We start from the raw sequence: 18,701 nt of genomic DNA, 5'->3' as shown, positions 1-18,701 counted from the left end.
GTCTATTTCTTTGAGATCATTGTACCAGCCAGATGTCTGTATGTTAATGCATTGTGTGTCTTTTGTGTGTTTCCGAAGATCAGAGTGTCTGAGGTTCTGTAATTCTTACAAAATAACAATCGAATAATCTAAAACTACATTGAACATTTAATTAATGCAACCTCTTGTCTCAGCAGATCCTCGAATGAAATGACTAATTTACCTCATGACAGTCTTGGAGCTTGTTGTAGGACAGATCAAGTTCAACTTACAACAACGATTTGTTTGTCATCACCTGTAGACATAAAGAGGCAAAAGAGGCAGGTGCCCCTCAGATTTTTGAGCTAAATGGATTTGAATGCAGCTTCTAAAAGACAAAATGTGTTGATAATTAACCCTTTAAAGCATACAATTGCCCCTGTGTGATTAGAATTTTCTGTGCGATACTAAATTAAACCATTAATTTCAAAATTGCTTTTGCAATTTAACTGGGGCTAAGCGTGAGACAGACACTTCACAACCGTTTACTCTTTTCAATGTTTTATTACATTTAAACACACATAAGTGCTATCAACAAACATTTGGCAGCTTATAAAAAACACACTGCTGCCTATGAAAGACGCAATAATCATTCAAATAATTAGACCTCAAGGGATAGTTAACCCAAAAATGAAAACTCTTTTGCTGTTTCATACCAGCAAGACCTTCCTTCATCTGTGGAATGCAAATTAAGATACTTTTGATGAAATCTGAGTGCTTTCTGACCCTGCATAGACAAAAAGGGATCTACTTAGGCCAAGGTCCAGGCAGAAAAACCTAATAAGGACATCATTAAAATAGTCCATGTGACATCAGTGGTTTACATGTAATTTTTTATGAAGCTACGAGAACACTTAAGAATAACGTCTTTATTCAAAGATTTATTCTTTTCTTAGAGTTAAGTTATTTTTGTCTTTGTGCACAAAAAGTATTCTTGTAGCTTTCTAAAATTATAGTTGAACCACTGATGTCACATGCAATTTAAACAAGGTCCTTACTATGTTTTTGGGCCTTGCTGTCTATGCAGGGTCAGAAAGTTCTCGGAATTCATCCAACATATCTTAATTTGTGTTCCAAAGATGAATACAATTTTAAAAAAATCTACATTTTTATCCCTCCGTTGAAATGAAATTGCCTTTTGTATGCTATGAATGATGCTAAGTGTCAAGGACTTCAAACAGCAGTCTCTGATTCACAAAATGCACTGTACTTCTCACTGATCACCTGCAAAAAGGTGCAGCCTTCAGAAGCTTCCATCGCACCAGCTCACCCTGCACCTTATGCAAATGTAGATACATTTTTTGAATGATCCTGAACTAGACTTGCTTTGTCATGAAAGAGACAAATTATATGATATTTGAAAGGAGTCATGATGACATGTGACATCAAATTTACCTTGATATTTTGGCAGGCCTTTGTACCATTAAAATATCCTGCAAGTTTCATAGCTTAAAATGTCCTCCTCACTGTAAACAAAGCATTTTTTTATCAAGCTCCAAAAATGGCTCATTCGGATCTGAGGGCATGAAGACATCATGGGAGAACAAACATTTGCATAAACACTGCCTTCAGAGTAGGACATTGATGAATAGTCATCTTCTCACCATAGGCAATGCCCACTTGCATCCAGTCGTTTAATGGTTGACACTTGATTACATGAGAGTCATGCAACACTCTTATTTAGCGTCACGTCAAAAGCAAATACTAATTACAATTACTGGCACTATCTTGTCTACAATAGATACAGTATAGAGATGTGTGTTTGCTTTCTGGTAGTCCACATGTTTGAGTTTGTCATCAGTAGGACAAAGTTTAAACATCTCGTTCGCGGCTTGTACAGATATCAGAAGGTATATATATATTTCTTTTGGTGAAAAAAAACTTTATTAACATTATAAGTAAACCTCAAGGAACTATTAAAATAATTACAAAATCTATAACACTGATGTGGACATTAACTTTTTTGTATTAATCTCAAAACTTTTATAAATGTACTGCTGAATGGCCTTACTAATATTATTATATATTTTTATATAGTATGAGAATATTAAATATTGTCAGGACAAAGATGTTCATTTCATATTTATTTGATTGAGTGATGTTGTGGAGATATTGTTATTTGATATCATCTAAAAGAACACTAAAGGGTACTTGGCAAATTTACTGAACTTTTTTCAATCTTTGTTTGCTCTTTTCACAAATATAGAGTAATCTATTCATAATGACACTAACAGAGAATAGGTCAACAGCAATCAAAACAATTATATTTGCTATAAAGATAATGTGTTATTAAAAGTTAATGACTAACAAGCATAATATTTCTCTAAAATAATAATGCCTCTATGAGCTAAGGCTTACATACATCTCAATATTTATGTGCTTTATAATGATAAAACACAAATGAAAAGCCCTAAACATGCATGAAATAACTGGGAACCTACAAGACAATACGAAAATGAAAGCTTTCAGCTGCATAACTATACATGCCAATTCAATTTAATAACCTAAAGTTATACACTGCATTGGTGTGAAGACATCCGTTGTCTCTTCTGTGGCATCCTTCCTCAGGCACTGTGATTAAAGTATTCTGCTTCAGATCGCTCACCTGCAAACAAGATTTAAAAAGCTTCAAAGGTGCCAAGACTTAATTGTGTGTAAATAAGTGCTCAGTAATTTAGACTTACTGGTCTGGTAATAATCATAGACTTTTACAACTGCTGGCTTGAGGTTTTTAACTGAGAAGATTTGTTTAATACGTAGTGTTTGGCGAAGGAACATGTTCTTTTGGATCTGTTAAATATATGAAACAAATATTTTTAATAACTTATATTTAATTAATCAGTGCTATTAGGTTTTAAAACAGATTTGATAGTTGTTTTTAATCACACTGGTTGTCATTATAAACCATACATATTATCATTCCCACCTCTTGAAGATACATGATCACGTGGTCGTCTTTGGATTCAACACGATGTACTGCTTTCTTTAATGTGGAAAAACAGCACAAACTTAAAATATTAGTAAACATTTGGGGAAATGCATAGCTTTTACTGTCCTGGATGGTAACTTAAACTGCCTTACCGCATCCAGGGAAGAGGGCTCTAGTTTGAAACCAGACAAGAGTTTCATATCTACAATGACCATGTTAGAACTGTCTTGTGTCCCAGTATAACTGAACAGATAACAAAAAGTATTACAATTTAGAATATTTGCAATAATCAAGCAAATAATTAAATCTTAACACAGAAGGTGTAAATCAGAATCTGCTCTTACATAATATCTAATACGACATACAGAATTTGTCCTTAGAATCCTTGGGAGTGGGGATATTGTAGAAAAGAGACATCTAGAAGAGAGTCACAGAACATTAGAACATCTCTTTAAGCTGTCGTCATAATATGGTTTTAATTTGTTTTGCTGCTCTTCACAGACCTGCACAGACACGCAGGCTGAGCCCTTCACTTCAATGCTGTATTTGGCTGGGACGTCCTGCAGCTGCTTCTCCTGGTACAGTAACTTATTTTCCTGATTGACATCAAAGTGGTGAGTGTCTGTTGCTGACTGTACAGTCACTGTGCTGGAGCCGTCAGAGCTGAACACTTTGGTAGCGTACAAAGACAGAGCCTGAAGAGCCACCACTGTGTCCTGAGAAATAAATGTGTTCAGTAATGTGTCTTTTACCCATTATTCAGCAATCAAGTCAAGTCACCTTTATTTATATAGTGCTTTAACAATACAGATTGTGTCGAAGCAGCTTTGCAGTATTTAAAAGGAAAATAGTCTGTTAATAATTACAAAAGGACAATAGTAAACATTACATTTTTAGTTAGAGGCAGTTCATCATTAATTGCAGACTAACATAAAATGATAAAGGTTTTAGTTGTTACACTATAGGCCCTATCATACACTCGGCACAATGCGACACAAGGCGCAGCGTTCGCATTTTCCTGTCCAGCGCCACGTCATTTAATTAGAAAATGCATTTGCGCCCATTTGTGCGCCCATGGGCATGCTGGTCTAAAAAGAGGTGTGTTCAGGCACATTGCTGGCACATTGCTATTTTAAGGAGCTGAAAATAGACTGCGCCATAGACCAACTCAAACCTGGCCTAAAGTCTAAAGTCAATGGCACAATATTTTTTTGTTATTTAAAGAGCGCGTTGGTAGAAAATGTGCCTCTGGGCGGGTCCCCAGTGCGCATTGACTTTGCTTTTTACACACAGGGATGCGCATCACACAAACAGGCTAAATATTAAAAACAAAAGGATTACAGTGTAAAAGAATATTATTGTGTAGGCTACATATATATAAAAATGTAATGATAGATAGTCATTGCGTGTAGTAGAATTAGGCAATTCAGCCTGTTACTACTAAGGATGATAAATGAAATTGAACAAATCCCACTCTGGTTGGTTTATTGAACGTTACAACCATTACTTATTAAGAGAATAGGGACAACCCATTCCAAAAATGCGCCCTGGCGCCCGTTTTTCCGCTTTACCCTTTGCATTTAGATCATTAAAATAAGGCCCTGTTTCTCCCAATATTGCAATTTAATCTTTCTCATAGAAAAGAAAGTTCTCTGCGCTTCTGTAATCCACAGACAAACTGGTGCAACCAGGGCAGGACAAAACAATTCAAACAAAAGGAATCGCCGGTGCAGCACAGATGTCTACTAATTAAATTATTTATTAAAGGTGCATAACAAAAAATAAATGACTAACGTTTCGATGTGGTTACATCTTCATCAGAGTCCTTGGAGAGAATGAGCAATGAAGCCATTAATAAGGATCATCAACAGGTGTGATTAAGGGGGCGTTGGCCACCCAAAACAAATACATCCCTCTGAACCAAGGTGTCACACTCATAAAACAATCATTAAAGGGCAAGTGCCCACATTATTACAAAGATCACAATACAATGGGAGTAAAAATATATTAATCTTAAACACTGTATTTTAATATGCTTAGGTGTTTAAAGGAAGCATGTTAAACTCAATTCATCATTTAGACCTAGAGGTTCTCGAGTGTTAAGTGTATGTATCCAAAACGCTTCCCTGCATAGAAGTTTATTAATAATGTCACCACCTCTGGGTGAAGGTAAGATTTTCTCAATTCCCCAAAACTTCAAAGAAGCAGGGGAACCATGATTGGCCTGCTTATAGTGCCTCGCCATGGCATATGTTAAGTTCTGAGTACGAATTGCTGTTTTGTGTTCAGCTATCCTCAGTTTAAGTTGACGTTTTGTTTGACCAACGCCCCCTTAATCACACCTGTTGATGATCCTTATTAATGGCTTCATTGCTCATTCTCTCCAAGGACTCTGATGAAGATGTAACCACATCGAAACGTTAGTCATTTATTTTTTGTTATGCACCTTTAATAAATAATTTAATTAGTAGACATCTGTGCTGCACCGGCGATTCCTTTTGTTTTAATCTTTCTCATGTTTCTGCATGTTGTTCTTATTTGTAAGTTGCTCATCAAACCTTTGTTTAGATTTCCATTGAATGCCATTAAGGCTGGGCAACAGTGTGTAAACGGTCACCTTAGCAACAGATCTGTGGTTTACTTCACTCAGAAAAAATGATGCAAATTCAAACAGATATTCTTTATAAAAGTTAAGAGTCAACAATGCCTACCTAAACTGGCTCGTTCTATCACATCCCCACATGTCTATGTCACGGTGTGAGAAGATTTGCAAAATGACGCCCAAATGTTCATGCAAAAGAAAGAAGGCATAACTTATTTCGCTGTTGCCGCAGCGGCCATGTTGTAGAGATGCTGTGTGTTTCATTGTGAAAGCGATTGTTTGGTCTTCCAAAAGAGGACACAACTAGAAATCAGTGGTTAAGTTGTATTTACAACACTGTTCCAGAACAGTTTAACCCAAATATTCCGATGTGTGCAGCGCATTTTATGGAGAATGAGGACTGTTTCCTGAACCAGTAGCCTATAATGAGTGTGTGGAACAAAGTTGTTTTTACAAAGTGAGGCAGTTCCAACTTTGAAAGGACAGTCTGGAGCTTCTGACTTACAGCTTGTAAGTAAATTTTTTTATATTTAAACAATTTGTCACTGACTATTCAAATGTGAGTTTTGAGCAGTGTAGAGTAGGCTTGTTTGTTGTTTCTCCGGTCACAAATGCAGACATGGATTTATGTTTACGCAGTGCGATAAGCAACGCAACGCATAAAAAAATGTGTCCCCACTGGATGCAACAAATACCTGGTTTGTCATGTGTTTTATTGGTTTTGTCTCATCTTGCTGGGAGACAGCACCACAGTGTGGTAAGGGGCGTAAAATTTCCGTCACAAGCTTGAGGTATTTAGCCAGTCACAAGCACTGGATAGCTGGCGAATCAGTGTACACCTCGGTTTTTCAGAACGATGAACTTTGTAAATATCTATGCGTCCCAGAAAGGCAGGTCATAGAGGAGCAACAATAATGTACATTATATGGAAAATAATGTATTTTTGAACCTTAAACCACATAAACACATTACATTACACCAAATACACCAAATAATATTCTTTTTAGCAAACGTCATATGACCCCTTTAAACAACAAAAAAATGCAGTTCTTGTTCACAGAAAACATCACTGATGTAGCATTAATTTCGTTTACTGATATAAAGCAGTAGCTTGTGTAAATTAGCTAAACATGCATTTCTTAGTGTTGTCTATGCTCTTCTACGAGACAATGGGAAGATAATGAGATACTGATACCGATTCAGACTTCTCATGTTTGCTGCAGACAGACACTGAATCTTGACTTGTCTCGTCTCATAAGGCACTTGGTGATGACCAGCTCTAGTTAACATTGTAATGTAATTTGATCAATTAATTTAAAATGAATGTTTTGCCACGATTATTTTTTATCAAAGTTCAAATCAGACACTTTGACAATATGCCAATAAAAACTGTAAAAATAAAAAAATTATCCCACAGCATGTTAGCGCATGTGATTAACCGCTCACGTGTGACATGCTCATATCGCTAGGCGCCATTCACACAGAATGCACTTCTGTGTTGACAAAGATGTGAGGCGGGCAGTAGAATATGAAAAAAAATGCAAGAAGATGGAGTTGAACTTTTCTTAACTTGAGCACTGCATTATTAGAATGCCGTAGATGTGATGTGATGTGAAACAGTCAAACGCATACATGTGTACATAGAAAAAACAATGGAAAACCAGCTCAATTCAATAGAAAGCATTTAAAGAACTAGGCCTACTACTGTATGTCTGATATTTCATGTTTTCATATATTAGATTTCAACACGGTGACAGACTGAAAGCTGCTGTTCATTGTCATTACTAATAGTCACTTCAGTCATATTTTATTTGAATTACCTTGACTTTTGAGAATCATATTGTATACATTTTCAAGTTGATTCCCATATCGCCCAGCCCTATGTAACAGTACAAGGTCATCTGAAGGACAGCGAGTACCAAACTTGCTGTCAGTCATGTGTTTGATTTGAGTAGTTTGAGTCACCTGTGTGGAGGAGAATCCTCCATAGGCATTCTGCTGCTTCACAAGCCAGCTGACAATCCTGTTAGCAAAGCCCAGATCAGCTGTAGTGAGTGAATCAGCAGAGAGAACAGCTAGCAGCACATATGAGCTGATCTCCACTGCCAGAGAATCAGAGTCATCAGCAGAAGCAGACTGAGACCAGTGGAGACGAGACCCTTTAAAAAGATTTGGGATCCATGATAAATGAGATTTACACTTCAAAGTGTGACAAGCACAACTTGTTACAGATCTCTTACCTTCTGAAATCCCAATGTCCATTAGCTTTTTTAAAAGATAGTCTCGAGTCACTTTGTCTCTAGCCAGACTGAAAGTGTAGGCGATCAGAGCAGTGGTGTAAGTGTTTCGGTTATCACCAACAAAACGCTTTAAGTATGACAGACCTTTGCTCACAGCAGAACCCTACAACAGAAACAGTTGAAAATAAGAGCTTTATAAAATAGTACAGTTTATGCTTGAAAACATATAGACTGTACTGACCGTAACTGATGTGTTCAGCTCAAGAAGTGATGCAGTTATATAGGCAGTTATGGTCACATCGTCACTTACACCCCCCTAAAATACACAGATAGCAAATAAAGGCATCTTTAATCAAAATATTCATTTTTAAATAACAATTTTGGCTTTTTATAACAAGACAACTGAACTTGAGAAGCAAAATTGCTTTAGACAATATATTTTATTTTATACTATGGGATAAGAATGCTCTTCATTAAAAACATATCCTTTGAAAACAAATTACATTAACAATTTGTATCTTAAATAAATATCTTGTTTTAAGAATGTTTAGATATTTTCAGTGGTAAATTGATTGATTTTTTTCCCCAGAAAACAAATGTTCATTGATTTATAATGAACATAAATATACACTTCTTATATACTTTGCAATATTTTTTACCTTCATTCTGTTATTGAAGAGTTTTCCCTTGCGCTCATATAAACCGTCTGGTCTTTGGTGGCGTATCAGCCATTGCTTTATATTCTGAATTTTTTGTGGGTCAATAAAGATGTACCGCTGTGCTTTCCCAAAAGTCCTCAGCACAAATGCGGTCAGCTTGTTAGTTAAATTAAATTTAATACATTTATTCAGACTCATCGGGAGATTTGTAATGTGGTTTTTAAGATTTTATTACAATATTTCCATTTGAAATAATATTCATTGCTGGACAATTGGGTTTTGTGCAATGGTTAATTTATGAGGTTAAAACAGTTCATACCATGTATTTCCTTCTCCCTTTTTAAATGTAGTATATGATCCATCTAAGTTCTCGCTTTTCATACCCTGTTCGATATTTCAGTTAAGATTGTTTTCCTCAAATGTACTGAAAAACATTTTAAGCAGAATTAAATGATTCTGAATGTCATCTCACCGCTTTTAACAACGACCTTGAAATAAGAGCGCGAGATTTATCTGATAATATGCATGAAAGTAGCGTTTGTTTCATTAGCAAACAGACATCTGGCGCGTTTTCTCTCAGAATCATTCGCTGATGGAGAGGAAAAGTTAAATAGAGATGAAGACGTTTTCACACTGAAAGAGAAGCGATCTCGCTCTCATAGACGTGACATTTATTACAGTACAGAAACTATAAAGTATATTTTCTACCTTATTCTGTACAGAAAATTTAAATAATTGCTAATTAAATGTAGCCTAGTATATAAAACAATCATAAAATTGCCATAAGGAAAGAAATATATATATTACAAATGATTGATTATTGTCCAGCAGTGTATTTGATTTATTACAGCTAATTAAAAGTAATTAAAAAAGAAGATAATTCCTTGTAAAAAAAATAAATAATAATAATTATTATAATTATTATTATTATTATATAGGCTACATACATAAAATGATTGTATTTGACATTTCTGTCACTTCTGAAATTATGGCTAAGCCCCTGGTGTGACAAAATGTTAGCTTATACATAATACTCTTTAAGCTCGTACGTACGCTTTACGTATGCCATGTCGCATCATTAAACTAGCATTTAACAATGGACAAAAGTTTTTTTTTTTCTTTTTTCTGACCTATGGTTCTGAAACCATAAATGCTACTGTAATTTGCCCCCTGACTAAGCATTTAAATAATTTAGTAGAAGCATTTAAATAATCCCGTGAATGCACTTAAAGAATGCAGAATCGAATTGTTATAATCGAATCGAATCGAATTTAATTGTGAATCGAATCGAATTGAATCGTTCTAAATTTGCAAAAATCGTTATTGAATCGAATCGAAAACCTATGAATTGTAATCGAATCGAATCACTGCCTTGCCAAAGATTCACAGCCCTAGTGCAAATGCATTTGCTAATTAAATGACGTAGCGCTGGATGGGAAAATGCGAACGGCGCCGGACTGAAACTAGCAAACACACTTGCACTGCACCTTGTGTCGCATTGTGCCGGGTGTATTATAGGGCCCGTTGAGTTCAGCAAAAACAAAAGTATTGCATTTATAATTTTGTTCAGTGTAACTTGCATTAAAGCATTGTTTTTGCATAATATGTTTTTACCCACATTTACACGGAAGCTTTGTGTGACTGTGTCAATGCGTCCTCTCTCTGGCACGCTCATCTCAATGTCACACACCGTCTGGGACGACTCAGCCTCTGCACTGACTGTAATATTCAAGACTCCTACAGCAAAAGACATGTACATAAAAATACAACAGACACAAACACTGAGAAACAATGATTCAGACTGGAAAACTCACCAAGAACAGAAGGAGTGAGAATCTATCTAAAGGTTTTTCTTCCATTAGCACACAGACAGGATGAATACTGTTCATCAGAGGAGGTTTTGAGAGTGTAGTCTGAGGAAGGAGCTGGAGTCTATTTAACCTGTCAATCAAACACACATGATTAGTGGCAGTGACATCTGGTGCTAAAAAATATTTCGGAAGGCGCAAAAAACTGAATCACAATGGTAATGCAATTAAGGAATGAAATAGTTATATAACCATTTAACAAGTGACATAATCGACCCTTTTCATATTTCCAGAATTCTCAGCAGCAGAAGTCATCATAGTTGGGTTAATTTGAAGAGCAGCAAATAGGAATACTACAAATAAATTTTTGCATTCACATTTGCTCAAATAGCAAAAGAAAAACTCCACAGACCACAATAGTGTTTTCACTATTTTCAAAAAATAAAAAACAATTTAGAGAGAGACTGATAACGCAGAAGAGAGAACGATGTCAAATTTACCGTCTCTCCATTAGATGCTACATTAGAAACACCCTCCCATGAGCCTTAACTAGTTTATTTGTAATTTGATGCAAAGGTGATATAATACAAAGTATAGTGTTATAAATGTGTGTATATATGTATATATATATATATATATATATATATATATATATATATATAAATATATATATATATATATATATATATATAAACTTCCAAGAATTGAAATGCGTCGTTACAGTCATGTGAAAAGGGTCCATAATGAATCATTACTGCTTAAAAGTGGAAGTTGAAAATTCAAATGTTAAAGCATAAAATAAGATACCAAATCAGTGAATCTTAATATCAGTAAAGTAATCATTAAACATTTATAATCATTCAAAAAAAGAAAAAGAAAAAAAAGCCATTTATATTAATGTGATACAAAGATTTAGACCATAATACTAATGTTGTCCACACGAGAGGGACATAGGATAGTAAATCTTCAAGATCTTAGTTTAAAGTCTGTGAAAATAGTTCAATAAATTCACTTAAAAAAGCCTAATATAATAATAAGCAAAAACTGTAATCTCCTAATTGTAACGGTGGACAACAGGTGGTGGTGCTCGGTCCAGTGATGATCCCTTGAATCCTGGTGAGTGAGTAATCCTAGTGACGAAGCTGTAATCCAGTGTTGAGTGACGATCCAGGAAGGAACGACGAAGACAGGAAGACTAGGCAGGAACAGAGAACACAGGAACAGCACGGGAGCACACCGGGGAGAAACAACGATCTGACAACATGAAACACCAGTTACTGAACTTATATAGAAACAAACAATTGAAACCAGCTGGCGCTGCTGATCATCGCTGATCAGTGACCACGCCCACACACACACACACACACACACAACAGCACGCTAGACGAAAGAGAGAGAGTGAATTCATGAACCGTGACAGTACCCCCTCCCCTAAGAACGCCTCCTGGCGTTCCCAGGCGGACTTACCTGCCGATTGTAATCATCGATCAGAAAGTGATCCAGAATGTCTCTAGCGGGAACCCAACTTCTCTCCTCCGGACCGTAACCCTCCCAGTCCACCAGGTACTGAAATCCGCGTCCCCTCCTTCTCGAGTCCAGAATAGCACTAACCAAATAAGTAGGTTCCCCATCTACGAGACGCGGCGGGGGAGGAACCTGGACAGGCGGATTAATAGGTGCCCAAAACACGGGTTTGATTTTGGATACATGGAAGGCGGGGTGAATTCTCCTGTACGTAGGAGGAAGTTTGAGGCGGACTGTCACCGGACTAATGATCTTGGTGACAGGAAACGGGCCAATAAATTTAGGGGCAAGCTTATTAGAGATGGAGCGGAGAGGAATATTCTTAGTAGAAAGCCACACTTTTTGACCGACGACGTATACGGGAGGCTTTGACCGGTGGCGATCGGCCTTGGCCTTGGTGCGCGTCCCCACTTGAAGGAGAGTCTCACGGGCTCTAGTCCAAGTGTGGTGACACCTCTGGACGAAGGCGTGAGCGGAGGGGACCGCGACTTCGGATTCCGTACTGGCAAAAACTGGTGGCTGGTAACCTAAACTACACTCAAACGGAGTAAGGCCCGTAGCTGACACTGGTAACGAGTTATGGGCGTACTCCACCATAGAAAGTTGTTGGCTCCACCAGGAAGGATTCTTGGAAACCAAACATTGAAACACTCTCTCCAGATCTTGGTTGGCTCTCTCTGACTGACCATTGCTTTGGGGATGAAACCCCGAAGAGAGACTAACCATTGCCCCCAATAATCTACAAAACTCTTGCCAAAATTTGGACACAAATTGGGGACCCCTGTCGGAGACCACGTCCATCGGGAGGCCATGTAAACGAAAGACGTGATCTATGACAGTAACCGCTGTCTCCTTGGCTGAAGGTAATTTGGGCAAGGCGATAAAATGAGCCGCCTTCGAGAACCGGTCCACGACCGTCAAAACGACAGTCTTGCCCTGGGAGGGCGGGAGGGCAGTGACAAAATCTAGCGCGATGTGGGACCAGGGTCTCGTAGGGACTGACAGCAGTTGTAGTAACCCATCAGGGGGTCGGTTGGACGTCTTACCAGTGGCACAAACGGAGCAAGCCAAAACAAAACTACGGATATCACGAGCCCTTAACGGCCACCAGAATCGTTGCTTAACCAAAAAACTGGTACGATTAACTTTTGGATGACAAGCTATACTGGAGCAATGACCCCACTGAATGACTTCAGACCGATACTCCTCAGGCACAAATAATCGGTTCGGTGGGCAATCGGGCGGAGGCGTTACCCCTTCTAAGGCCTTCATGACCCTCGATTCGACCTCCCATCTGAGAGTGGAGACCACTAATGTCTCGGGTAAAATACACTCGGGAGTAGACGGGCGTTCGGAATGGTCAAAAATACGAGATAAGGAATCGGGTTTGATGTTTTTGGAACCCGGGCGGTACGAAAGAGAAAAGTCAAAACGGCCGAAAAAAAGTGCCCACCGAGCCTGCCTAGAGTTGAGTCTTTTAGCAGTTCTAATGTATTCTAGGTTCTTGTGATCGGTCCAAACGATAAAAGGTACCCCAGAACCTTCTGACCAGTGTCGCCATTCTTCCAGTGCCAACTTGACTGCCAACAACTCCCGGTTACTAATGTCATAATTACGTTCTGCAGGTGATAAACGATGAGAAAAAAACGCGCAAGGGTGAACCTTATCATCTGTGGCAGAACGTTGAGAAAGAACTGCTCCTACCCCCACCTCTGACGCGTCGACCTCCACCACGAACTGCCGTGATGGATCAGGGGCAACGAGGATGGGAGCCGAAACGAAGCGGCTCTTGAGTTTGGCAAATACAGCTTCCGCTGTATCGGACCACCTGAACGTCGTTCTGGGGGAGGTCAAGGCGGTCAGAGGAGCGACTAGTTGGCTGAAGTTATGAATAAAACGTCTATAAAAATCGGCGAATCCCAGAAACCTCTGTAGGGCCTTACGGGAATCTGGACTTGGCCAATCTATCACAGCCTTAATCTTGTCAGGATCCATACGCACTCCCTCAGACGAGACGATGTACCCTAAAAAGGGAACGGACTGTGCATGTAATACGCATTTCTCCGCCTTGACAAAAAGCCCATTCTCTAGCAACCTCTGAAGCACTCGTCTGACGTGCTGAACGTGTTCCTGGAGAGAAGAGAAATAGATCAATATGTCATCCAGGTAAACATATATGAATTGATCAACCATATCTCTCAACACGTCATTGACGAGTGCTTGGAAGACCGCGGGCGAGTTGGAGAGCCCGAAGGGCATAACCAAGTATTCAAAGTGCCCTCTGGGGGTATTAAATGCGGCCTTCCATTCATCTCCCTTCCTTATGCGAACCAAATGATAAGCGTTACGTAAATCCAATTTTGTAAAGATAGATGCTCCCTGCAATCGTTCGAAAGCTGAAGACATCAACGGCAAAGGATAAGTATTCTTTACCGTGATGTTGTTCAACCCTCGGTAATCAATACACGGTCGCAGAGACCCATCCTTCTTCCCCACAAAAAAGAACCCCGCCCCACTGGAGATGAGGAAGGTCTAATGAATTTGGATGCTAGAGAATCAGAAATGTATTTCTCCATAGCCTCCCTCTCTGTAACAGAAAGTGAATATAACTTGCCCTTTGGCGGAGACCCACCTGGTACTAAGTCTATAGCACAGTCATAGGGACGATGTGGAGGAAGAGAAGCAGCACGACACTTACTGAACACTTCTCTCAGGTCCTGGTACTCTTCGGGCATGTTAGATAAATTCACCACCTCCTTCTGGAAAACAGACACAGGTACAGACGAACACGCAGAAACCAGACATGACTCATGACACTTATTACTCCACATAGAAATAGTGTTGTGCCCCCAATCGACTCTGGGATTGTGTTGTGTGAACCAAGGATGACCAAGTACTATGGGTGCCAGAGGTGAGTTTATGAGGAGGAATGTTATTGTCTCAGTGTGGTTGCCAGACGTGATGAGAGTGATGGGTTCAGAGGCATGTGTAATGTTGGAGAGTTGTTGTCCGTTGAGAGCATTGACAGCGAGCTTGTATGTGAGAGGGGTGGTAGAAATGTGGAGATGGTGAGCCAGTTCAATATCCATAAAATTACCTTCTGCCCCTGAATCCAATAAAGCCTGGGTGTCGTGAGTGTTGGTTGCCCACCTTAGTCTTACCGGAAGGAGAGTAGATGATGATGGTGAGGATGAGGTATTCCCGGTGGAGATCCCGCCCGATAGTAGCCTCATAGTCACTACCGGGCTTGGTCCTTTAAACGGGCATGAGTGGATGAAATGGCCCGCCCTCCCGCAGTACAGGCACAGTCCGTGGGATCTTCGCCGTTCCTTCTCCTCCCGGGAAAGCCGAGCTCTACCCACCTGCATGGGTTCCGGATCGTAAGAGGGGCTGACCGTATCCAGGAATTCAGAACGTCGATTCTCCATGCCGCGAACTGGATGATCTTGTTGGAGATGGCCCATTCTGTTCAGCCGAGCATCTACTCAAAGTGCTAATTCGATGAGTCCATTGAGACTAGTAGGAAGGTCCAGCATGTAAATCTCCCTCTGAATACGGTCAGCCAACCCATGCAGGAATCTGTCCCACTGCGCCTCCTCGTTCCATCGGCACCCTGCTGCCAGGGTGCGGAACTGGATGGAATATTCCGACACCGAACCGTGACCTTGGCGAAGATTGGCGAGCCTCCCTACCCGCCGCCGCCCGATCGAAAACCCTCTTCATCTCCTCGGAGAGTGCCTGGAACGAGGCGCAGCATGGGTCTTGATTCTCCCACACCGCCGTTCCCCAGAGAGCCGCCCGGCCGGAGAGTAGCGTCAGCACAGACGCCACCTTGGATCGCTCTTGGATGAACGTCTGAGGCTGTAATGCAAAGTGCATAGAACATCGGGTCTGAAAAGCTCTGCAAAACTCTGGTTCACCTGAATAACCTTCGGGTGTCGGTAGTCTCGGTTCGCGCCGCGGCTGCGGCTCTGGAAGTGGCGCAGTGGAGTGGAGGGTGGCGCAGTGGAGACTCGGAGCTGTTGTATCTGCTGGGTGAGCTCGGACTCCTGCATCACAAGCGCTTGGACCGCCCTCTCTGTGAGGGAGATGTTCTCCTCCTGAGTGTCCATTCTAGCGATACTTCGAGCCGCGAACTAGTCCCACGTAGAAGCGCCTGCTACATCCATAATGGTCAGATCGTTCTGTAACGTATGTAACGTATGACAGACACAGGATGTAAACGCAAGGCGTATTTATTGACAAACAGCTGAAAGGTCAGGAAAATGAGCAAGATCACAGGAGACACAGGCTGGCGGACACAAGGCTGATGGACAGATGACGCAGGGACTTCGGTGGACAACAGGTGGTGGTGCTCGGTCCAGTGATGATCCCTTGAATCCCGGTGAGTGAGTAATCCTAGTGACGAAGCTGTAATCCAGTGTTGAGTGACGATCCAGGAACGAACGACGAAGACAGGAAGACTAGGCAGGAACAGAGAACACAGGAACAGCACGGGAGCACACCGGGGAGAAACAACGATCTGACAACATGAAACACCAGTTACTGAACTTATATAGGAACAAACAATTGAAACCAGCTGGCGCTGCTGATCATCGCTGATCAGTGACCATGCCCACACACACACACACACACACAACAGCACGCTAGACGAAAGAGAGAGAGTGAATTCATGAACCGTGACACTAATTACTTATAGGCCATAACTTACTTCTTTTTTTTTAAATCTTAAATTTAATGGTATTGACAATACATTTGCCAAGTTGTCAGGCATAACTGAATGATCACTAAAATCAAAAGTGCTAGGGTCTAAGGCGCAGAGCGGACTGTCTGAAACAAGCCAATCAGAACTCAGACACTCAGACCTAATAGACACCATTTGTAAAAAAAAATTAAGTGAAAGTCATGCCATTAGCCAAGTATGGTAACCCATACTCGGAATTGGTGCTCGAAATACAGTTTTGATTTTTGATTTTTAATAGGTGCTAACATTACAACCTGTTGAATAGGCTAGGCAAGGCAAGTTTATTTATCTAGCACATTTCGTACACAATGGTACAAATTTCAATAGGATTCAATAGTATGAATAAATATTGCAATTTTATTATTTTTTGCAATATATTTAACTTAGTTTTAACATGGTGAAGTAGGCTTCTTCCTTGGCTAAATTAATAGGGGCGGCGCCCCCTATTGACCAGCTGATTTTTTGCCATATTTGATATGATTGGATAAGACTGAGGGGGGCCCTATAATACACCCGTGACAATGCGACGCAAGGCGCAGTGCAAGTGTGTTTGCTAGTTTCAGTCCGGCGCGTTCGCATTTTCCCACCCATCGGCACGTCGTTTAATTAGCAAATGCATTTGTGCTCATTTTTGCGCCCATGGGCGTGCTGGCCTAAAAAAGAGGTTGCTGGCGCAATGCTATTTTAAGGAGCTGAAAATTTAATCTGCGCCATAGACCAACTCAAACCTGGTCTAACGTCTGGCACAATGTTTTTTCTTTGTTATTTAAAGAGCATACACGCTGGTTATTAAACATTGCCTTAAAGGGAATGGAAGATGAGTCTCTGATTGGTTTATTGCACGTTATGCCCCAAAAAAACACCCATTACCCATTAAGAGAGCAGCAGCAAACATGCCAAATATTAAAAATTTAAGGATTGCAATGCATAAGATTTTTTTTGTAGGCTAATTAAATATATATATATATATATGCCTAAATATCATAATGGATAATCATCGCATGTCACAATTAGGCTATTTGCTCGCACACGAGCAGCTCAGTTTCATCTCGGAGACGCGCTCTATCTTTGCGCTTGCCAAATTCTGCCGTGTAAAGCGTAACTGGGTCTTAAAGGGAATGGAAGATCAAACTCTGATTGGTTTATTGCACGTTATGCCTAAAAACACCCATTACTCATTAAGAGAATAGGGACAACCCGTTTAGACCATGCGCCTGGGAGCGCCAACCATTTTTCCGTCGTTAAAATAGCAAAAAATGGATTTGGACACAGAGTGCACCTGCGCCGTGCGCCTTACACTTTGCATTTAGATCGTTAAAATAGGGCCCTGAGTCTGAAGTCTTACCTTGATGCACTTGGACAGATAGTTGAAGACAGTGGCCTTCAGCTTAAAGATCTCCCCACGGATGATGGAGTAAGGCAGAGAGAGCTCCAGGAAGAAGGGCTGGAAAACTGTCAGCTGAGCAGGAGGAGCCAGACCCAGACCTTCGGAGGACAGACAGAAGGCCTCCGTCTCCCAAGAGGTGATGGTGTCAGGAATCGTGACAGGAACCTGAGCTGATTCAGAGTCCCTGAAGAGTAATTTATGAACATGACTTATACTAATCGAGTACTAAAAATATTTTATGTTGGTGGGTAGCACCTTCAGACATTTAACTCATCATTCACTCACCCCATCTCAACAAGTTCCCAGATCCAAGTTTCTGGGAAGAATGTGCGAACGGTTTCTTCAGGAATGAGAGGTGTGTTTTCAGTTTCTGCACCTGGGATGTTTCAGATCCATGAAATTGACCATTTATCAAAAAAAATAAAAAAATAAAATAAAATAATAATAATAAAATAAATAAATAAACAAATAAACAAGGAAATTCTGAATCACTCCATTATCTACTGTAAGTAATTATTACTATTCTCATTATTACTGATGTTGTTGTTGTATTTTACATAAAAAAACAATCCTATTATTTATTAATGCCTTAATTTTCGCTTTTTAAATGTAGAAAACCACATTTCTATACTATTCTCACTAAAATTTTAGAAAATGGTTTGGAACATTAACTGCAAACTCAGCTAACTATAATTTTATATAACTTGTGTATTAACCTTATCTTTAAGCTAGTGTATCTCATAAGATGAATGTTCGAGCCATCAAGTATTTTATCACTGCAAAATCAAAA

At 39.9% G+C, this 18,701-nt stretch overlaps 1 long non-coding RNA gene and 2 pseudogenes across 1 annotated transcript; all 3 read right to left on the bottom strand.

The window, feature by feature from the left end:
* Positions 1 to 2,089: 2,089 nt before the first annotated feature.
* On the bottom strand, positions 2,090 to 3,090 carry LOC132108045 (uncharacterized). The gene is made up of 3 exons (XR_009424401.1): positions 2,945 to 3,090; positions 2,703 to 2,808; positions 2,090 to 2,623 (listed from the first exon to the last, which is right to left on the bottom strand). It is a non-coding gene; the product is annotated as an uncharacterized LOC132108045 (long non-coding RNA).
* Positions 3,091 to 3,274: 184 nt separating this feature from the next.
* Positions 3,275 to 8,829, bottom strand: LOC132107612 (alpha-2-macroglobulin-like protein 1; annotated as a pseudogene).
* Positions 8,830 to 8,925: 96 nt separating this feature from the next.
* LOC132107611 (alpha-2-macroglobulin-like) lies at positions 8,926 to 18,297 on the bottom strand (annotated as a pseudogene).
* Positions 18,298 to 18,701: the final 404 nt, after the last annotated feature.

Source organism: Carassius carassius, chromosome 28, assembly GCF_963082965.1.
Source record: "Carassius carassius chromosome 28, fCarCar2.1, whole genome shotgun sequence".
In the NCBI taxonomy this organism is placed as follows: domain Eukaryota; kingdom Metazoa; phylum Chordata; class Actinopteri; order Cypriniformes; family Cyprinidae; genus Carassius; species Carassius carassius.
The sequence above is the reverse complement of the archived record's forward strand: the minus strand, read 5'-3'. Positions and strand labels throughout refer to the sequence as shown.